The sequence below is a fragment of the Mixophyes fleayi genome, chromosome 1 (assembly GCF_038048845.1).
Source record: "Mixophyes fleayi isolate aMixFle1 chromosome 1, aMixFle1.hap1, whole genome shotgun sequence".
In the NCBI taxonomy this organism is placed as follows: domain Eukaryota; kingdom Metazoa; phylum Chordata; class Amphibia; order Anura; family Limnodynastidae; genus Mixophyes; species Mixophyes fleayi.
In genome coordinates this window covers 346,283,500-346,305,582 of record NC_134402.1, presented here as the reverse complement: position 1 = coordinate 346,305,582, position 22,083 = coordinate 346,283,500, and the positions used below count along the sequence as shown (strand labels likewise).

Sequence of the window (22,083 nt, the reverse complement as noted above, 5' to 3'; positions counted from 1 at the left end):
GCGTCAGCGGGGCAATACCCGCGTGGGTATTTTTTTTTTTTTTTTAACCCAGTGGAAAAAGAAAAAAAAACATGGTCAATTGAGTTCTCCCCATTGTATTTGAGCAAAAATCATGATTAACCGCATGCAATTTTCCCAATAGCTAGTTATCCATTCCATATCTAAGCTAAACAAAATATTTTGCATGACATCTTAAAATATCGGCGCAAAAATTTAAAAAATTCTAAATTATTTAAAAAAGTTCTATTGCAACAAAATTATTAGTTTTAAAAAAGTTTTATAATGTTGTTGTTTCGAATATTAATGTAAGCAAAATTGTTATAAAAAAACAAAAAAACAAAAATTGTGTGTGTCTTTTGTAATTTAATTACAAGAAATGTGTCAAGGTTATTTTAGCCAATAATGGATGGATATTTAAATCATACCTTAATATTTAAATTACATTGGTCTGTTTGCACTACATCCAGGGGTGGGCTGGACTGGGGGGGCAGGGGGGCAGCGGTCCACCGGGCCGCTCTGCCTAACGGCTGTTTGGGCTGGCCGCCACCCCCGTGGATGCAAAACTGGCCGAATACTACCGTCTGCCGCATCACTTGTCACGAGATGCGGCCGCGTCAGCGCACAGATGGCCACATCACATGACACGCGATGCGGCCGCTTCAATATGACGCAGCCGCATCGCGTGTCATGTGATGCGGCCGCCTGTGCGCTCCCCGGGCTGCAACCTGCCAGCCTGACTACATCAAAATGTCTTTCATCATTTATTTATTTATGGTGGCACCAGCAATTCTGAGGCACTGTACAGAGAACACAGTCCCTGGCCCAATAGAGCTTACAGATTAAAAATCCCCAAACACACACACATGCTCGCGTCAATTTCATATCAGCAAATGCAACTACTAGTATGGATTTGGATTGATGAAGTCAAATGGAGTTCAGGGAGGAAAAATCAAAAAACATGGAGAGAACATACAGGGCAAGAATTATTAAGAAAAGTTGGTCAATAAAAGCAGTAACTTGGTCAAAGCATGTTTGATTGCAGGTATATTGAAAAAGTTGGTATATATTGATAATTGGGGTAAGGCATGTCCTAGGTCAACTTTCAATGTGTCAGTGTGGTACCTGAATAAGAGCCATTAGTTTACTTTGGTGCCCAAAATAAAATATTTTTTTTAACACTTTTACAAATTTCACATTTTTGCCTTTACTTAGCTTAATGGCCCACAAAGTCCATGCAGATTAGGCCATTTTTGGGAAATGAACTCAGGGCTATAAGGTAGAAGTGTGACTCACTAACCCACTGTGCTGCTGAAGTGTTGTCTGTATTGGTTTGTAGGGAAGCTGAGTACATAATATACAAGCGGTAGATGAATAAAAAGAAAAGGTTTGCAGACAATATTTGCATTAAACTCTAAGGAGCATGTCCCCTCAAAATCACACCCCCCCACCCAAAGTCTAAGGGCATTCGTAGTAATAGATGGCAGCATGCAGCATACAAAGTTACAGTTGAGGTCGAGGCAAATGTAAAATACGAGGACAGATTTATAATGGGGATAAAGCATGTTGCGTTACGAGCCGGTCACTTCCGCACTCCGCGTCCCGGTTGCCTGAGCAACAACCGGGATGCTCTGTCTCTCCTGCCGCAGTGCCCGGCCAGCTGTCCTACACCTCGGCGCATGTGCGCAGAAGAAATTAAAACTTCTTGTCCATATCAGTGGCCCTCCAGTAGTTTATATATGCATTTATATTCTTTATTCATACAGGACTTGGAATTGCTAGTATGGCCTTTTATTGAGTAGTGTTATATTAGGGAGGAGTCTTGCTGGCAATCTGCTTCTATTGGTTCCCCTCACTACTTAAAGTAGTGAGGATAGAGCCTCACTGCCAGTTATAGCTCTCAGTGTAGCTAGGCTCCCTGTTCCTGTTTCCTGCTCCTCTGCTGTTTTGCTAGACCTGATTTTGCGTGTATAACCCCTGGCTTGTTGTTTGACCCCGTTGGATTGCCTGTGACCACTGACCTTGGTTTGCTTTCTGGATACGTTGACCGCTGCCGGCCTCCGACCCTTTCCTGGACTTCACGCTGCTGTCTGCTATTGCCCTCTGACCTCGGCCTGACAACTGGACTCCCTTTCTGCCTCCTGTCTGGTCCTCGCCAGTGCTGTGGTGACATCATAAACTTGTACTACTTTGAGTTCAAGTCCTGGGGGCATCTAAGTACCTGTGAGTGCGTCCAGCTCTACGGGAAAGGTGGCTTGCTATAGGTGAAGACCTCTACAGTCTGTTCTACAAGTTTATGGTGCTCCCTGTCAGCCATAACATGTTGTAGTGCAACTTTGAATATTGAGTAAAAATCAAGTGTTTGTGTTTGTGTGTTACATAACAAAAAGCTATTACTTTGCTTATGTGCTAAATAATAGCCAAACACTACCCCTTACTATTTAAAAACATCTGCTGCTTTGGATACAGCCCCTCTTGTATTCCTTTCCTTAATGATTCAGGGCCAAAAGCTGCACACAGATGCTAAGGCCATGTTTGGTATTCAAACTCATGATGCCAATGCTGTGAGACAGAAGTACAAACCACTAAGGTAACCGTGTACATGTTAACTGGCATATATTTTTTCATAAGAAGGGAAGAGTTCCAGTTTTATGTTTATTTTTGTTTGAAAGCACTATTATGTAGCTCTTACATCTGTTGCATTATTGTGTGCTTCTCGCTCTAGTCTATAGAATGTATTTATTTTTCCAACTGAATTTTTCCTTAGTGTTAGCCAATCCACCTTCCAAGAGTGGAGTCGTGAGTTTAATTCCTGACTCATGATCTTTATCTGTGTGGAGGTTATATGTACTCTACTATGTATCGATTATGGAAGATTACGCTACGCATTTTGTAATGTAATGATATAAATTTTTATAATACATTAATGTTTATTTTAATATACATATTTATTTATGCTAGCAAATTATTATGAGATGAATTCACATCCACATTCTTAGTTCAAATCAAACACATTACACAATCATGTAGGTGAAAAAGAAGTTGTATTGATTTAGCTCATTAACACATCAAAGTCATTTGTCAAAGGTTATATAAACATGTAAGTGTTAAAACGAATAATTAGGTTACAACAATCCTGCATAATACACTCTGATTGTGTTTTTATATGTGTAAACAAAGCCTTTGCACCTCCCACATTTGCCATTACGTAACACCTTCTTATCTTTAAATAAGAAGCAGATCTTAAGATGAACTAACTGCTTAAGATCTGTGGTATCTTATTTTCTGTTGCGTAAATGACTTAAGGTGGGCGTGTCTTTGAACTTTCCATTCCTTGTTGAATTGCAAAGTTCTTAATTCATTCCCTGTTTCTTCTTAAAATACTCATCGCAACTTCTGCACAAGATAAGATCAGTAATGAATCAGGCGCATAGAGTCAGAATATAATGTACATAAATTATATAAAATTATACAATTCTAAATAACTAATTTCATTGTGATCTACATATTTTCTATCAATTCCTATATTGTATAATATATATATATATATATATATATATATATATATATATATATATATATTGTATATTATATTGTATATTAGAGAGAATACAATATGGTTTATGCATTTAGTAACTCAGTCCAGTGAACCAAGGAATCTTTCAGTTCACATACTGAGTGTTATACTTAAAGAAAGTGGACAGTAAATTAATGAACCTGTCAATTAGTTATGGAGCTTCAGTAAACTACGTAAATTAAATTCGATTGGAGTCAGAGGGAGAACACTGTCAGCAGGAATGAGCACAATTTATGGGGTTCTTTATTCATCTTCTAGCAAAGGAAAACCTTCATTTGACACTTGATGCATTTGCACGGAGCAGGAATAAGAACCAACTTTTCATTATGCCTTTGATTAGCGCTCTACTTAATATGCAGTTCTGTAAATAAAATATGGTCGTCTGCTTCTCCCGTGATATCACTTTACACATATATATTTTTGTTGATGATGTAGCCAGCGGCAGTGTGTTATGCAAATGGCTTATATCCTAATAATAATTTGCTCTGAGAGAGAGCAAATTATCTGCAAGGGGATTTAAAGTGATATAACCAGCATTGCGCTTACTGGGAGGAATGAAAACATTCCATAATTTAGCATTTAGAGTATATACTTATACATACTTTAGTCATTAACCAAGCATATATTTTTTTAAAGGAAGTTGCAATAATCAATATGTAAATAATAAATAAACTCATAAAAAATGAATTGATTCACGCACATGTCCTACTGCAAATTTTACAAAATACATAGCCTTATCTTTCTAACTTCCTCTTATGTTCTCCACCAAAGCCTTTATATAATCTAAACAAAGTTGTTTATTTCCATTGCCTAGCAACATCACAAAGCTCCGCATTAGATACAACTGTATCAACACAGCAGGTTTTTTTGGTCATTTTCAATGGTAACCAAAATCAGTTATTCTGTCTTAATAATATAAACAGAAAAGAGAATGACTAATCAAAATATTTTATAAAAGTTGAAGGGGGCAATCAATTAAAGTAATCTGTTTATTAAGGTTCTCTTTGCATAGAACATCTTATGCTTGTATCATAATTGAATTATATAATATAACATTTGGTGTACAATTATTGAAAAAACAATTAAACTACATGGAATTTTTTTATTTTTAGGCAGATGGGTGTAAAGTGCATAAATTGGTACATTTGAAAGGATAAAAGAGTGCAGGAATTGGCTTGAAGTAACATAAACGCCAAGGAGTATAGTGGTTAAGGGAGGGGATAAGCTAGGGAAGGCTTATAAAGGCGCGACGTGTTAGCATTCTTTTGCTTGCCTTTTTGATAGTTAAGTGCACTCGATTGTGAATTACTGTGCTTTTTCATTTGTCTTTTTCTCTTATTTTCAAATATTTTTCTCTCTCTCTGACTGTGTGTGTATATATATATATATATATATATATATGTATATATATTGTTATTGTAGATAGATATATATATATATATATATATATATATATATATATATATATATTGTGGCAAGAGCCCGCTACTGCAGAAGCACACACGTACAACTTCTTCCTTTTTATGGTTCTTTATTGTCAGGATGGTAATAATGTTTTGACACCGTATACTTGCACAGCAATTTATGGAGACCCTCAACGCTTACAATACAAAGTCCAGCTCTCTGTCCAGATCAGCCAGCTAGCCCAGCGTTGATCTCCCTGAACAATGAAACAAGCAGGGTTTTATACCTGACACTCCTCCCACAGGCCTAGCTTGATGGACAGGTGACACACCCACCTTCTCTTTAAAAGGAAACGCCCATCCCTGGCTCTGTTTAGACTATCAGACCCACCCTGTCTGTTTGCTGAGAGGAAGCAGCTTTTAAATCATGTAAGTAAACCAATTTTAAACTACACATATGTTTTTACCTGGTTTAATCTCCACCTAGGTACATAACTGTGCCAATGTTTTACTCTACTTCCCTGCTTTCTTCGCATATTGTCAGCTAAATGCCTCCTTTTGTTACAATATATATCTATGATATATAGCCACTCCTTGATTGGCATCAGGAGTGGCTCACGAGGAGTCTTCTTCTATTGTAATTGTTTCCAGTTGTTGTAGTGGTAGAGTTGTGGGGTGACCGCTTGCGGGGTGAGAGCATTGTTTTTTGGTGAGGCAATTTAGGGGTGGTACTAGCCATTTATAATCAGAATGTCACTTCTCCTCCCGCGCTTTGATTGCTAAGACATCTGGTATATAAATATTTATGCTTTAATATTGTTTTTAAAGCAAGCCATGTTACTGGTTCAGCTAATGTGATTGCTGATGCTTTGTCACATTTTGATTGGTTGAAGTTCTGCTCTTTAACGCAAACTGCTAATATTTTAGGGGTCACCTGCCCTGATTCTATTTGGCAAATTATCAGGCCAGTATAAAAGATCTGGTTGGGCACGCAGTAGCTCTGTCTATTTTGAAGAATTATAGGGAGGCAAAGTCATCTTGAACTGGTTTCTGTACTCCAGGTGCTTTTCAAAGTAAGATCTTCCATCTTACCTTGAAAAGCACCTGAAGTACAGAAACCAGTAGCATTTTTGGGCTTTTGTTTGGGATGGTGTGTTACTTCTGGCAAGTACAACGTCTCTATGATGTCAGCCTTGGTGGGCATTTCTTTCTTTTTGTAGTTGAAGGGTTTGTGTGATGTTTCCAAATTTTTCCTGGCTTGCAAAGCCTTAAAAAGTTGGGCCAGGCTCACTCTGGTGGGTGAGGATGAAAGAGGCCTATTGATGGGGGTACTTTTGGTTCTCTTGTTGGGGGTTTTTATCAGATATGGCGATTGATCTGTTTGAGTCTTCTTTGTTTCATTTGGCTTTTTCAATGGCTTGCTTTGATGCTTTAGAATCAGTTTGTTGCTTATTCGAAGTTAACATAAGTTTCAGGTATACTTAACAAGAATCCTGTTGCCATGTGTGATTGTTTAGTTTGTAAGATTCACAGGTCTAAAACTGACCAGCTCGGTAAAGGGTTTTGGATCACTCTACAGAGCAGAGAGGATTCCACAGTTTATCTGGTGCTTTTAGCTTTGGTGTATTTTTGGATAGATCCTGTCCCCTGTAGTAATTGACTGAGGTAATGGGCCTCCTTTAACTAAATTTCAATTTAAGGCGGTGTTACAAAAATATGTGTGTGCAAGCTTGGATTGAATGTTGCTAGCTACAGTACTCACTCTTTTAGGATTGGTGCTGCTACTATGGCAGCCTTAAAGGGTTGTTTGGTTCAGACCATTATGACTTTGGGTAGATGGAAATTGGTTTGTTTTAAGAGGTATATTAATCAGTCTGATTGCTTTGTTTGATATGATTTTTCTTCCACAAAGGTCTAGTTGGTGTAAAAACAGGCCAATCAGCAGCCATAATGACACATTTGGGTGGTGGTTGGGCACTCTCCTTTAACAGGGGAGATTCAATTAGCAATACTACCCTTTGGCGAGTTATGGGGAACTGCCTGGTCAGGCAGGCCTCAGCTAGTGAACCAGCTGGAGGCCTCTTTGATCTTGGTTTTATTTGCCACCACAAAAAAATTGTGACCTTTTATTCACCAAACAAGTGTCTTGTGTCTTTATGAGGTAAGATCGCTTGGTAAGTGTAATAATGTAAAATTTAAAGAGTATCAACCCCTAGTTGACTTATAACATGCTCAAAACAATGAACAAAGACAACCTTGGTCTGAACTTTATTATTGTTATGTTTAAGAAATGTTCTGCTAATAAGGTTTACAGCTGTAAAATCATTGTGAATCCATACTCCACCTGCAGGCTGGACTTCGGTCCCAAGCTTTTTAACTTTAAGGACAAATAGATTTTCTAAAATTGTACTTCATTTTGGAAGTAATAAGACAATATTCCTTGTTGTGAGGTATCAGATGTAATTCTCCAGTTTTTCAGCTGGCCAAATGGTATGTTTCCTTGTAGTTTTCTTTTAAGCCCATATTATTTCATTTCAGTCTTGTAAACATGTACTTACTGTATATTGTTTCCTAATATTTTATCTAAGCATTGTGAACATATTCTCTTAGATGGAATATAAAATTTAAGAAACTCTGTCTTTAACAACCTATACTAACAAATAGCATTGTTCACAAGAAATAAACTTACGTATTGCATCACTGACACCTATAAGAGATATTTTACTAAACATTTAAGTTATTATATAAGTTATGAATCACCTTAAGTCCTTAAGGTGTCTGAATTATCATTCTGTATGAGGTTCAATAATACTGATATTGCATAAACATACTAGGAGTTCTTAGTTTCAGAAATGAACAGAACAGCTTTTCATTCCACTCTAAGGGGTAAATGTATTAAGCTCCGGGTTCTTCAACACCCGCGAGTTCGGCGTCTTCGGCGTTTAAATTTAAAGCGGCACTGCCTTGTAAAGGGAAGTTTCCCTTTACAAGGCAGCGCTGCTTTAAATTTAAATGCCGAAGACGTCAAACTCAAGGGGTGTTGAAGAACCTGGAGCTTAATACATTTACCCCTAAGTCTACACTCTACTTTGTATGTATTTCTATGTCTTGGAAGAAATCAAGTCTGCTCAAAAAGAGATGACTTTGTGTTCTCCAGTCACTTCATTGGAGGGGATAAATTAGAGTCCAGGATTCCAATATTGCACAATAACCTCTCTCTCTTCCTGACTATAACTTGTCCTATACAATCAAGTATTCTACTGGTTTTTCCTTCTGTAACACAGTGGATTGATAAAGTTTCTTTTAAAAGCTTTAGGGCATAAAGCATGAAGAATCACAGCTTCATTAAGAGATGTTACCAAGGCATTTTTACCTGCAAATTAAATTAATTTATACATTGTTACAATGGAATTCATTGCCCCAATGATCTATTGAAGAGTAGCCAAACATAGCAGTTTTCTCACACTCCAGCCAACCAGAGGCCAGCTGCTCTGACTGGCAATTTCTGGTCAGCCCCTTCCTGTTTGGCTATAAGCTAGTTATTCATCATGCAGCAGGACTTTTTTTAAATTATTTTCTTAATCCTTGGGTTACTTTAGAAAAGAAGATTACTAAGAATTTAGGCTATCAGTAAATATGGGAATAAAGAAAATGGTGAGTGTTTATGGTAAAATATGTTTCTACTATTAATTTACTGTGGAAATATGGGTTTCAGTTGTAGTTGTAGTTATACAAGCATCCCCATGCTTTGGCATGTCTCAGTATATGAGAAAGGCTCTGGCCTTTCTAATGTAACAAGACATCTCTTAGAAACACTTTTAACACAATGTGTAGGACTTACACATGCAAAAGTGCAAATATGCAGTAACCTGGGATGATTTTCTGATATCTTATACAGTCAGTTCTGTTTTATAAATAATTAAATATAAAACTTGACTTTGAATGGTCTTTTCAGCATTTATTAGATGGATGGAGCTTCTGCCAAGTGAAATAATGTGATTAGATAAAGCAAACATCATTTTATTAATATTATAGCAAATTGTGCCTAGTGGTGACAGTTTCAGTTGTGCGAGACATGAGCTTTTTACAACAGCACATCAGATGTATAAACAGACCATAACCATGCTAAATCATACTTGCCAACTCTCCCGCATTGTCCGGGAGACTCCCGCATTTTGCGAGAGTCTCCCGGACGAGTGTGGCAATCTCCCTGATAGGAAGGGGGAAAAATTTAGTTTAAACGCCGCGATTCACCCGGAATCGCGGCGTTTAGCCCCGCCCCCACTGTAAAATGACGCGATTTGCGTCATTCCGTCACGGGGGCGGGGCCAAAATGACGCGATTTCGCAGCCCCGCCCCCTGCACGTCCACGTCCCAGCCGGCATCTCCCGGAAGAAAAAAAAAAAAAGTTGGCAAGTATGTGCTAAATATGGAGATGTGCATATGTGTGTATGCAGAACTATAAGACCAGGTTCAATCGTGCTTATATTATGTAGATATGCTATATAATGTAAGTGTTGCTCTTCATAAATGCCCCTTACTACCTCTCAGTTGTCTCCTACTTCTGGTCTACTATCTATAATAATTAATGTTGTTAAAAAGTAAAATCCTGGTGTTCCCACTTTCTATTACATTAAACAGATTGGTACATTTCTGTTAATAACACTATATTCTCTCTCACACCAAAATTTCATTATCTAAGGGGTACATTTATTTTTACTTTGTCACCTTCAACTCCATCCTCTGCCCTGCATCTCCATTACAGCACTACACTTTATAACACATTTTGCCACCAAAATTGACGTCATACAGGAACATATCTCCTCCTATCAGATCTTGCCTACTTTAATGCATCTCTCCCTGTTCCCTATCAACCATCATCAGTCTATGCACAAATTTCTGAAAAAGCCTTTTAACATTCCATAAGGGTCCCATGTGCTTTCAATCTGTATTCCTGCATCTTCTCTTCCTTCTCCCCCAATGCCTGCCTGCACAGAGTCCACCTCTTTAACACGTCTCTCTCCACCACATGTCATCTCACCTATCCTCAAAAAACCTAATCATAACCTTGCCCTTTCTTAAATTACTGTCCAATTTCCTGCTTCCTGTTCAACTCCACACTACAATAGCAGATTGTCTATAACTGCCTCACAAACTTACTCTTCTCTCACTCCCTCCTAGACCAATTGAGTTTCCATCCCCTTCACACCAGCAAAACTGCCCTCACTGAATTCACCAACGATCTTCTCTCTGCTTAGACTATAGGTCACTTTTCCATGCTCATCCTCCTGTACCTTTCCAAAGCTTTCAACAACGTTAACTACACTCTCCTCCTGCATCCCCAATCACTCAAGCATGCCCATATTCACATACAATAGTCGGTAAAAAGCAGGGCCGAATTAACAATTGGTCTAATGGGGTTGCAGTCAAGGCCTTCCAAAACTGATAGGCCCCGGCAGGCCTTTCTGAATAAACTGCATTTTAAATATATTTTCCTTCTAATCTATTGTTTGCTTTTTTGTTGACACTCGGTGCGACACATGTACGGGGGAGGAGGGAGTGTGCAATGCTGCTGGGTTATTGAAAGCCTCCACAGCCCCCACCTCATTCAGCAGCAGGCAGCAAATCGCGAGGCTCTAAGGATATTGCATTAGCTTCCCATCCTGGTGGCTGCTGTGATTGGCCTGATATACCTGTCACACTCTTTACCATCCTGAGTGCAGCCAATCACGGCAGCCACAGTTAAGGAGCAAAAATGAAAACACAGGTTTAGGGGGAGAACATAAATAATTGGGGAATTAAAGAAAAAAGGCGGGAGAATAGAAAGAGCAATAAGGAGGGGGAAAGCATAGAGAACATAGAAAGCTGAAGAAGGTAAAGTACATGAAGGAGAGAATTAAAGGATGAATAATAGAACATATGGAATAAAGGATATAGCTGGGATGAAAAAGGTGAGCTGAGGGGAAAAATTCTGTTTGGTTGGGAGAGGCGTACTGGTGAGTCAATGGTGCCAAAAAGTGCTTAGTTGGCAACAGTTGGATGATCACGTGCACTGGTAGAGAGATTGTAGCAGGAGTGGAGCATCAGACCAAGCACAGCGGAAGAAGAAGGAATTTAATCCGTTGACAGCACTGGAACACGTGCAGCTGACAGCCATGAGGGGTAGTGTGTGTTTGTATGAATGTGTAGAACACCGTAATGTAAATTGTTTTCTAAAAATAAAATATGCTGTTAGTTTGATCTATTTTTTATACATTTCTGATTATTTATCTTTGTATTTGCTATTAAATTGTTGTTTTTTTTGTTGGTTTATACAACTTGTACAACTTGTCATTTTGAAATAAATAAAAAGTATAAAAAAGTGTATATGGTGTTAGTTTTTTAACTTTTTTTTATTAGATTTTAAACTATTTGAATGTTTTCTGGCACAGGCACAATGTATGACAAGGCAAGGGTTTGGGGGCACAATGCCCGAGGAGGGTTCCTACTCTCTGTATTTTATGGCTGGAACTAAAGTACTAAAAATAAAAAATAAATATTAAAAGTATTTAAAAAATAATTAAAATACTATCTGTATTATATGGAGGACAGTAGGATGCTTTTTGTATTGTATATCTGTCACTATGGTGCTCTCTGTATTGTATGGTGGTAAATAGGGTGTTCTCTGTATTGTATGACGGTCACTAGAATGCTCTCTGCAGTTTATATAAATGTATTGATGTATTGATGCTCTCTGAGATGAATAACAATCCCAAAGATGCTCTCTGTAATGTATATTGGTCACTAGGAAGCTCTCTGTAATGTATATCGGTCACTAGTACTGGTCAAACTATTATGCATAAAAATGTAATACCTGCTTTGTCTTACTTGCAATATATCCCTGTCATTTCTACTTGAGAAAAGGAGGAAAAAGGGGGGGGGGGGGGTTAGGGTTGAGCCGTGGGATGACATACATGTTGACAGTTGAGTCTATCTATTTTTATTTTATTTATTTTTATATTATTTTTATTTTGTCATGGGTGGAAAGGAAAAGGAGATTGAGATGGAGGTGGTTGGAGGGAGGTGGTACCCGTGCCCTCCATGTTTCTGGCAGCTCTCCCTCTGGTGGCACAGTGCTACTCACAGCAGTGCTGCTCATAATTTTCAGCTCCAGGCCCGTGTGGCCCTTTATCTGGCCCTGGTAAAAAGTAATAGCATGGTGAGTTTCAGAGTGCAAATCCATAGTGAGTTGGGTACAATCAGACATACTGGGCCTGATTCAGGGTAGAATTCAAGTATAAGTGTAAATTGTGATTGAAAAAGTGGCACACAAGTGTAAGCATATGTATGATATATTCAGAGTTGAAGATGTGTCCAGGGCGAGTAGCAGATGCATCCACTTGACAACAGACACACCCCTCAGACTCTTAGGTCCAATTTGCAAACATGTACAAAAACCTTTATTTTATAAGTGTGAAGCATCATTTAAACTTGAATGACCTAGCTAGTACATCAGGAAATTCCCAACATACATGCATAAAATAATAATTTTTGTATCCTTGCTACAACTTGCTTGGTAAATCCTAATCTAAGTGTCTGTGAACCATCTGAAAATAAGGCTGCTTCATCAGCCATATCTGCAACTATTCTCCAGTCTGAATTTTTAAGCAGTTGCTCGAACATGCCTTTATGGTACATTGCCTATGTTAAAACACCCCTTCCTCTCCATGTCATGCCTCTTCAGTCATAAGGAGTAGTATGTGCCAAAAAGTCGCAGGTCTGAATAACTGCAGTTACATATGTTCACTTTCTGAGCATACACAGTGCGAAAAAAATGCAAAATATGCTGTGCAAATGGAGCGTACATCTCTCTCTGAATCAGGCCCACTGCCTGCAATACCAGTGACATAAGGATGACACTTTTGGGATACTGTGCCTTTGGTTTATAAATTACCTTTAGAAAGCTCTGTTACTTAGTTAAGAGTGTGAGCGATCACATGATAGTGTATAGGTGGTGGTTATCATCAGCATAGAGCTGACACTAATTTAAGCTGATAATTTTCCAAAGATTGAATATTAAGATACTAGAGGACAGCTTCAGATGAGAAGTTTGTCTGGGACGGAACAGCTGTCAAACCATAACAGAGGTGTCCTAAGCTGAGATCAAGGAGGACAGAAACATCTTATGGAGCAGAAGGAGAAAAGTAAATAGAGGAAGTAGAGAAGCAGTAGTGCTTTTGAAAGAGATACTGTAGCTGCAGGAGATGAGAGGGGTAGCTAGAAATTGATAAGGTTCACAAAATATTAAAGTAACTCCTGGCCATCCATGCTCTATTATTATTCGTGGTAGTAGTAGTAGTAGCAGTAGTAGTATTAGTAATAGTGGTAGTAGTAGTATTAAAATCGCTCTTGCCCACTGACAACTGCTCCAGTCAAAAGTAATACAAAGCACATCAACAAACATTATATCTTTTTCATTCTGACACAGGTAAGGGTACTTTATTTACATTCCTATTGCTTTACTTAACTGTCAAAAATGTCCTTGGAGACATACATTTTATTCGGTCCAATGGCCCCATATGAATTGCATGAATTCTTATGGCTATAGTTTTGCCTTTGCTGGACAGCTAGGATGAGAACCAACATTTGGCAGTGCCTCTTATAATACATAGATTAGGTGACAAATTAGTGATTTACTTACTTAAAGGCAATAGAGACTTTCACGGTATCATAAATTATAATGAAATTTAGATTTTACAAGCAGAAGGTTGTGGGACACTAGCTAGAAATGTTTTAATGGAATGGAACTCATGCAAACCATATGAAAGGCGGTAGTGAGAAGTGAGTGACTGAAGAGATATTTATGTATGTGTAGGTCATATAGATCATCAAGATGTTTAGAACCAAATCAATGGATTGCTTCTTTAGAATGATAGGAAACATTGCATTCTTCTAAGGAGAGAGAAAATATATTAGATGTCAAGAAAAATTGGAAGCTCCCATTTACATAACATTCAAAGTCATGTCCGCTAAGCTGACATCTGTGCACATAGATAACAGAGGGCGGGAATTAGCCCGAGGTAACATAAACGCTGAGGGGGCAGGTAAAAGAAAGTACCAGTATAGCAAGAGTTAACTCCACTGGGGGGCAGGGGTCAGCCAATCAGTTGGGACATAGGGGGCAGGATTACAGGAATGTAGTGGGGGAAGCAGGATAAGGTCCAGGTACCAGCAGTCAGCTTCCGCTTTCATTGTCTGGAGAGTTTTCCCACCCACCCAGGCCCTATTTTGGTTTCTCGCTCTGGTTTTCTATATTACTTTTTTCTTTTTTATGGTTCTTAGTGTTGGGTCAGTTGAGTGAAATTTTCACAAATAAAGTTTCGCAGTGGAGGTAAGCAGCCCAGTCAGCGGATAATTTGGTCACATTCAAGACGTTATAGCTCATGGGTGTGACCTAGGGGCTGATTGGTCTGCTTATATTTGCCACCTCTTCTCAATATATTGATAATCTCAATAAATTGCTGACCGTACATTTTAGCCAAAACAAGTCTCTGTGTCTTTATTTCATAGTGGTATATTAACTCTGTCAGTAATACTGTAAAGGTAAGATGTCACCCGATAAGCGGATTAACAGATGTATTGCGCATCAAATTGTCTGTTAATGCTGGTCAGATCTGCTGCCACCACAAAACCCATGCAGCATGAATTCTCCTCAAGTAACGCTAATATTAAGTACCAAACCATTAATGCGTTTTGCCAGAGCCGTAACTAGGGTGGTGCGGGCGGTGCCGTCGCCCCGGGCGCAGCAGCCGTCCGCTACCATCCCCTCCCCGCCGCCATAGTAAAAAAAAAAATTACGGCAGTGTTAATAAGGATTAAAAAAAAAAAAAAAAAAGTCACCTGACCTCCCACTGAATGTCGGGCGTGACGTCATCACGCCCGACGTAATTTTCAGTGAGGATTCAGCGAGGAGCACTGCTGGGGCAGATAGGAGCAGCAGCAGCGCCAGCAGCGCAACACAGGAGAAAGAAGAACTGAAGAGATAATGGCGATGGAAAGGTAAGTTAAATTGTATTTATATTATGTGTGTTTACAGGCTATGTATTGGTAGTGTGTGTGGGCAAGCTATGTATTTGTAGTGTGTGGTTAAGCATTGTAAAGTACAAAAAAGAGCTTGTACTTTTGGGTGGAGTGGTTTATGGTTCTCTCCTGTTTACTTAAGAAGTGTCTACTGTGTGTTGTTTCACAGATCCTGAAAAAAGTCACAATGCCCCATTGTAAGCTGCTGCTAGCAGCAAAAGGGGCACCATGGTCCTGCTATCCCTCTAATGGCTGCATTTGAATTTGAGTGCCGACTGTGCTGAAAGGATGCTTTATATTTTGCTGCTATGTTCTGTAGTGGGATTGAAAAGTGAGGGAGGGTCTGCCTCTGGGTGTTGCTTAGGCTGCTGCTCTCTGCATTAAGGTGTGTTCTGTTTTTGGGTGCAATATTTATATTTGGAAAGGGTTCTGCTTCAGGGTGCAAAGCTGTATAATTCGGGGTGATTTATAAAATGTATCTAATAATTTGTAATTATTTGAGTATTAAGTACATAAAATATTACAATACCTATCGCTATATATTTTTTGCATACATATCAGAATTCTTTCAGTACATTTCTAGCCCCACCCACACATTAGGTTGGCCACACCCACTTGTCATATGCCACTCCCACTTAGATGGGGGGCGCCGGTGCCCTGTCTCGCCCAGGGCACTAAAATGTCTAGTTACGGCACTGCGTTTTGCAATACCTTGTCTGACAGCTCATTTTTGATGTTGAATCATTTTAAATATAAGAGATCACAGTGGGAACCACAGCTTACAATTAATGAAATATGCTGTCAATAATAAATCGTAAAATTGCTTAATTTTAAATTAAAGAGTCACCAGCATCTGTATTTTGAGCTGAGGTTACAGCTGGTCAGTTCCAGAAAAACATACATGGCTGAATAGGAAAGAACTGTTAGTCATTGACAGTTACCGCTGTTTAATACTCCAGTTGTAATAAAAAAAAAAATCAAAAATAGGAACATGTCCCCAGTCAAAATCATTAACAAGTACTGAGCAACTTGGGCTGGTTCCTACTATAATAATGAGAGTGTAGTGCCCCATGCGATGACCAAAGCAGCTCCAGGCTGGTGTACCTATAGGTGGGGGAGGGGTGCAAAAAACAGCACGCCCCTCTCCCAGAGGCTACTATCCCAGCGACCTCCCTGGTCTATGGGGACTGGTTTAATTAGCAAAGTTGACACCCCTGGAGAGGTAACTTTACCACCTTACTGATCCAAATTAATCTCTCATTATATTGAAATTGCAATATTATTGTATTAATACATTATGGAGAAATATGAATGTATACTTTTATATAATAATATTTTAATGCTAGCAGGGCAATAATTATTTATGACAGGCACATTACTTAATTATGGGGGCACAATTTATACTTGTAGCGCCAGCATGCATTAGTGCCCATGTGCATGCTGGCACTTGTAGTGTCAATACACTGTCAAGACACTATTCTGTCTTGAGTATATGACACTATTATTATATTGTGTAGAAATAGGGTACTGCAACTTTTACATTTACTACTAACACTGTCAAACCACATCTATACGCTATCTCTGTGCTATCGTGAGGCATAAATATACACACTTGTTATGCCTAGATGCATATAGAGATGCATACGATTCAACATATGTATGATTATACCATTTTTTTATGCGACTCTTTTCATATGTGCGTTTAGATTACAAATTCGTCCATCTCTAAATGATCTCCAAAGGGAATAAAATGGGGACTCTGGGAGACAAATAACATAGGAATATTGAACTATTGCAGGGAATTTCAATATTTCACTTTGGGAAGTACACTTGACACAATGCATTGTATTTCCTTAATGCGGCAGAGTATAGAAGCTTAATAAAATCACCCACTGTTAGAAGACAATTTGTGCATGCTTTATCTGTAGTCTTGACATGCAAAAGCACAATTATATTATAAAGCGCAAAATCTTGCACAATGTACATAGACCCTCAAAATCATGCTTGAAATTAAATGTATCATTCATTTCATTATTGTGTAGTAAAAGCCATTTAGTATATACTGGAGACCCTCATTAACCCGAAAGTATGAACTGTGGAGCAAACTTCACACATTTTCAGCTTGCTCTATCTCCTGTTGAGTCTTTTTCAAACTGTTATAAATCTTTGCCACTAATGCTGACCAGACCCATGAGCTTTTGTTCTTGTTATTTATAGTATTGATTACTGACTTACTGAATAATTTATAAGCCTCACCATGTAAACTGTTGTGGAACAGATAAGTGTGTTATGGCCTCAATGAGATCAACTATCTCCATTTGTTGTGCACAGGAGATAGGATAACAATTCACAAGACATAGCTTGGACTATATTTCTGTATATCAGAAATGGAGAATCCAATAATTTGGTAAAACTTATTCTGCAAACACAATTCACATATTATTTGTTTATTGCCAATCATTGATTACTTTTTCATTGAGTTAGTGATCCCACTAGGCACACATTACACAGTTTTATTTTTTTAAACAGTATTTCAAATTGCATTTTTATAACCTCCACCTTATCTTCCTTCCCTCAAAAATCCTTCCTTTATTTCACAGCAGTGTTTGTGCATCATAATTGCTTACTGTCACACTATATTTTTATTTTCACTATCTTTTCTTGATTTTTACTATATTCTTTTATACAATAACATATTTAAGTGAATTTTTGTTAGCAAAGTTCAGTTTAACTTAAGTTAAAATCCAAACTACTACTTTTCTGCTGTATTGAGTATTTCATATTATTACATTGATATTTACTGCTGATACTTTATTTTAATTATGCATGTGTTTAATGGGATTAATATAACTTTACTATTATAAATTAGATTCATTACAGTGGTGGTGTATTCTCATTCCTGCATCCTCATAAAGCCATGATCAAAAAGGGTATTACATGCTGCTAATACTTAACTGGCATCTTAGAGCAGGGCTACAGTAGCTAATTTCTTAGATGGATAGATGATTGGAGGATAGATGAGGAAATATATGAGCCTTCCTCCCCCCCCCCCCTCACAATACAGGTTACCTTAATTCTTTAGACTACATCCATACTTTTAACAATAAAAAAATCCCGCACTTGTCGCTACAATCAGTATTGGTAAAATAAATACTGATTCATTAAGAAAAGTAAAGCAAAAAAAGAATAACTTTGAACCTTGGCAAAATCATGTTGCATTGGAGGGAGAGGTAAATTTAAAATGTGAGGACATATTTATAATTGGGTAGGAGCATGTCCTAGATCAACTTTTAATGTCAGTGTGAAAATAAAGTTATCAAGTATTTGCATCCTACATGAAAAAACAGCCAGTATTTTACTTATGTACAAAATAATAAACTGATTTGCACCCCTTGCATTGCAACATGGTTTTGCCAAGGTTCAAATTTATTAATTTTTTAGCTTTCTTTTCCTTAAGGAATCAGGCCCAATGGGTTTCACTGAAACTAGATAAATCCAGGACTGCGTAGTTTGTGGTCTAGAAAACAACACTTGAAATACTGTCCGTCAGTTGCTGTATCTGTTCCAGTGAAAAAATACTGGCTTGCCATGTATGTATTTTTCTTTTCTGTGAAATATAACATCCTATTTATCAATATTTTATCATTTTATTTAGTGAGCATTTATACTCTTTCTTAACAATATTAGATGGGCAAACATATAATCAGGTGGAAAACTGAAACAAAATTATTTATTAATAAAACGGGAATGATCCCGAGGTATTGATTGCAAAAAAAGTAAATTACTGATATCCTCACCTATGAACAAGTCATAGCAAATGGTTCAAAATCCAACTCTGAGACAACAATGTAGAAATTGCATACAGAGTAAACTTTACCAAAAATGTCAGAGAACCCATATTGCTATATTTAGTAAACAAGAATATAACTTATACACTACTTTGCAGTAGGTCATAGTGTCCAATGCTTTAGAACAATCTAGATATAACAAATCCACACTTCTTTTCCATTTCTACTCATGTTTTTATAAAATGTCAGTGGATTTGTTTGACAAGATCGATATATTTCATATATTCAAGTTATTTAGTAAACAATGAAGATAAATGATAAATTACATACCACCTTATCTAATATATAAGTCTGATAAAAAAAATCAGAAGGAATATCTACTTATACTGATATTGCCAGGGTGTACGTTTTGCATTCACAATAACAGTGGAGTTGTGTGACCAAAGAAACATAAAATATAGGTTACATAAATCTGACTTCTAATATGAATATTAATTTACAGTAGAAGAGATTAGGATAGTTGGGAGTGTGTACCTGTGTAAGTAGTATAGCTAGAGATTGTGTAAAAATGTGAAGGCTATGGGAGCATCTAATTAAGAGTGTTAGAGAACTCTGTAGGTGTGCAGCGGCATGGGAGAAGTCTTGGACGCCGGAGTGAGAAGTGATTATCAGAGATGAGGCGAAAGGTCAGAGGTGGATCTAAGTGGCTGAGAGGGAGAGCATTTAGAAATGAGATTTGAGATGAATGAATGGGGAAGTGTTGCTGAGGGCTTTGTAGGTGAGAAATTTGAATTATATTCTGAAGAACACATACAGCCAGTGCAGGGAATTGCAGAGGGGTGTGGCGGATGTGGAGCAGCAAGAGAAAAAAACTTTTTGTCATGGCATTTAAGGCAGCTTGGAGCAGGGATAGATGGATGAGAGGAATGTCAGATGGGAGGGGGTTGCAGTAATCAGTCAGAAAGTAATAACATAAAGTATAATATAATTTATTATTGTGTAATATACTAAAAAATTCTAGTGTTATTGTAACATGAAATGGTTAATTGATAGGTTCACACACATGAGGTTTACGTACTTAAGGCTGCTTGGAGATGTGATCTTCACCTCTGATGAAACCGCCCCCAAAGAGGCGGAGAAACATGTCAGGTTTCCTAATCAACTTGAGAAGGTTCTTGTCCATTACTTTCGGCTGAACATTTTAACAATTGTTTGGAAACAAAGTTTTCTCTACTATATTGTAAGAACAGTCACCTAGATCCTAAGGTACATCTAATATGTATTAAGATGAATATATAAATAACTGATGATGATTATGATGAAGATGAAATACTTTCCTGATGGCTTTCATTGCTGCATATAAAGGATTGAATTGAGAGACATCTGCATCTTTTGCTTTTTAACATCTTTATATGGAGTATACAGGTGGACTACTGTTCTTTGCAAGGACTAATACAGTAAAAGATTTGACTTTATTATTATTATTATTATTATTATTATTATTATTATTATTATTATTTCTATATGCTAAGCAATGTGGATGAGTTGGATGGACACAATATATCACTTGGTTGTTTGATATTTAGGCATATACCTGTCAAATTCATTTTATTAATAGATACTTTTAATCTTATATTATTATTATTTTTATATTAAATATAGAGTTTTAATAAATATTAACTATATTGGTGACCAATACCAGCACTCATCTGTGTTCTTTTGGCTTGTTGATTTTGGTATATAATAGGATACAGTACCTGTTAAAGATTGAGGAACACTTTGGCCAAGCACCCCTATTTACCCATCAGCGCCTGATTTATTTGGTTGGTTTTTCAGAAGATAAAGTACAAGAGTATAAGAGTTTGCTTGCATTCTGGATAAGAAAAAATACATTTTCTGGCAATAATTTGGATGTAGAACGTGACAGGACTGGTAGAGAGACTGAATAAGATGTGTGAAGAGCCTCTTCCTGAAGCCCGGGAAGAGGACAGAAGATAAAGCCAAGAAGACTTACCTGGTCCTGGATTCAGCATGGGTAAGTTTTTGCACTCCTCTGCGGCGAGCTCCGGTTCTGGTGATGCGAATCAGCAATCATTCACCATCAGCCAATCGGCAGCCGGAGACGAGAACTAATCAGAGCTCACCTCTGGCTGTTTGAAATTTTGGCGCCACAGCGAGCCAAATCAGAGCTCATCACAACACCAGAAAAGGAAGGACATTGCCGGAGACCTGAAAAAAAGAATAGCACAGAAGTCAGCAGGGAGCCATTGTCAGGGCTATGAACACCCCTGCCATGAAGAAAAGAAGAGGAGTCGGCAGCAGAGCATTAAGGACGGTGGCAGTGTGTGATACAACTGCAGAAGTGCTGGGACCAACCAGGGAGACAGCCAGAGCCAGGTAAGGACCTTGTGGGCACAATTCTCCCAGGCCTGCACCTTCACTCTTTATATTGCTCTTCTCTCATTTGGCTACAAGGCCCTTGGCTACCTTCGAGCACCAGGCACAAGCAGCACCAGTAGAATTAGGGTTATTCAGGATATCTGTAGTTCCACTCCCAGTCCCCGACACCACAAGGTGATGGCATTCGGAGTAGCGTGAGTTTTCTCTACTCTCTGCTGTCTCCACGGAATTGCCTGGATGCCAACTCCCAACAGCTGTTAAACTTGAATCCCTTTGCGGTAATGGGACTGGCCGTAAGAGAGGCTTGCACTGAACAGTGCATTGTTAATTTAGCAGAATTAATTGAAGAGTGTCCTTTGGTGGTGGCCAGGCTCTAGAACCTGCTACTGGAGGGATTTGGGGGTACAGAGGCCCATACAAAAGGCTCTCCAGTGCGTAACTCAATGGTGTGGGATGGAACGGGAAGAAGCAAGAACTTAACTACTTGCTTCTATCTAGACTAATCATCATCAGGTGCTCGAGATCGCACCTTGGAGGGAGGTAAGGCTCCGGATGGAAGTGGGAAACAGGCGTTGTCTGAAAAGAAGAGAAGACATAGTCGAACCAGTGAGTCCTATGGTATCAGAGGTGGAGTCGTACTGCTTCCCATCATTGGCCATGCCTGGCATTCATCCAGAGTGGAAGAATCCCCATTCACTTCTGCAATGTGGGAGACCTATCTCAAGGGATACATCTGGGTACTCTGTTAGCCACAGTGGCACCCGTGCAGGAGGGAAGTGGGGAAACTCATCAGAAATGGTCTCTCCATGCCGATCAGAGTAATTCCTGGACCATGGTGGTCAACGTGGATCAGGAAGAA

The 22,083-nt window shown here is 38.4% G+C and overlaps 1 pseudogene; it reads right to left on the bottom strand.

The window, feature by feature from the left end:
* The window catches only part of LOC142110012 (uncharacterized), a 55,175-nt pseudogene extending 33,292 nt beyond the window's left edge, over positions 1–21,883 (bottom strand).
* Between the last annotated feature and the right edge of the window lie 200 nt (positions 21,884–22,083).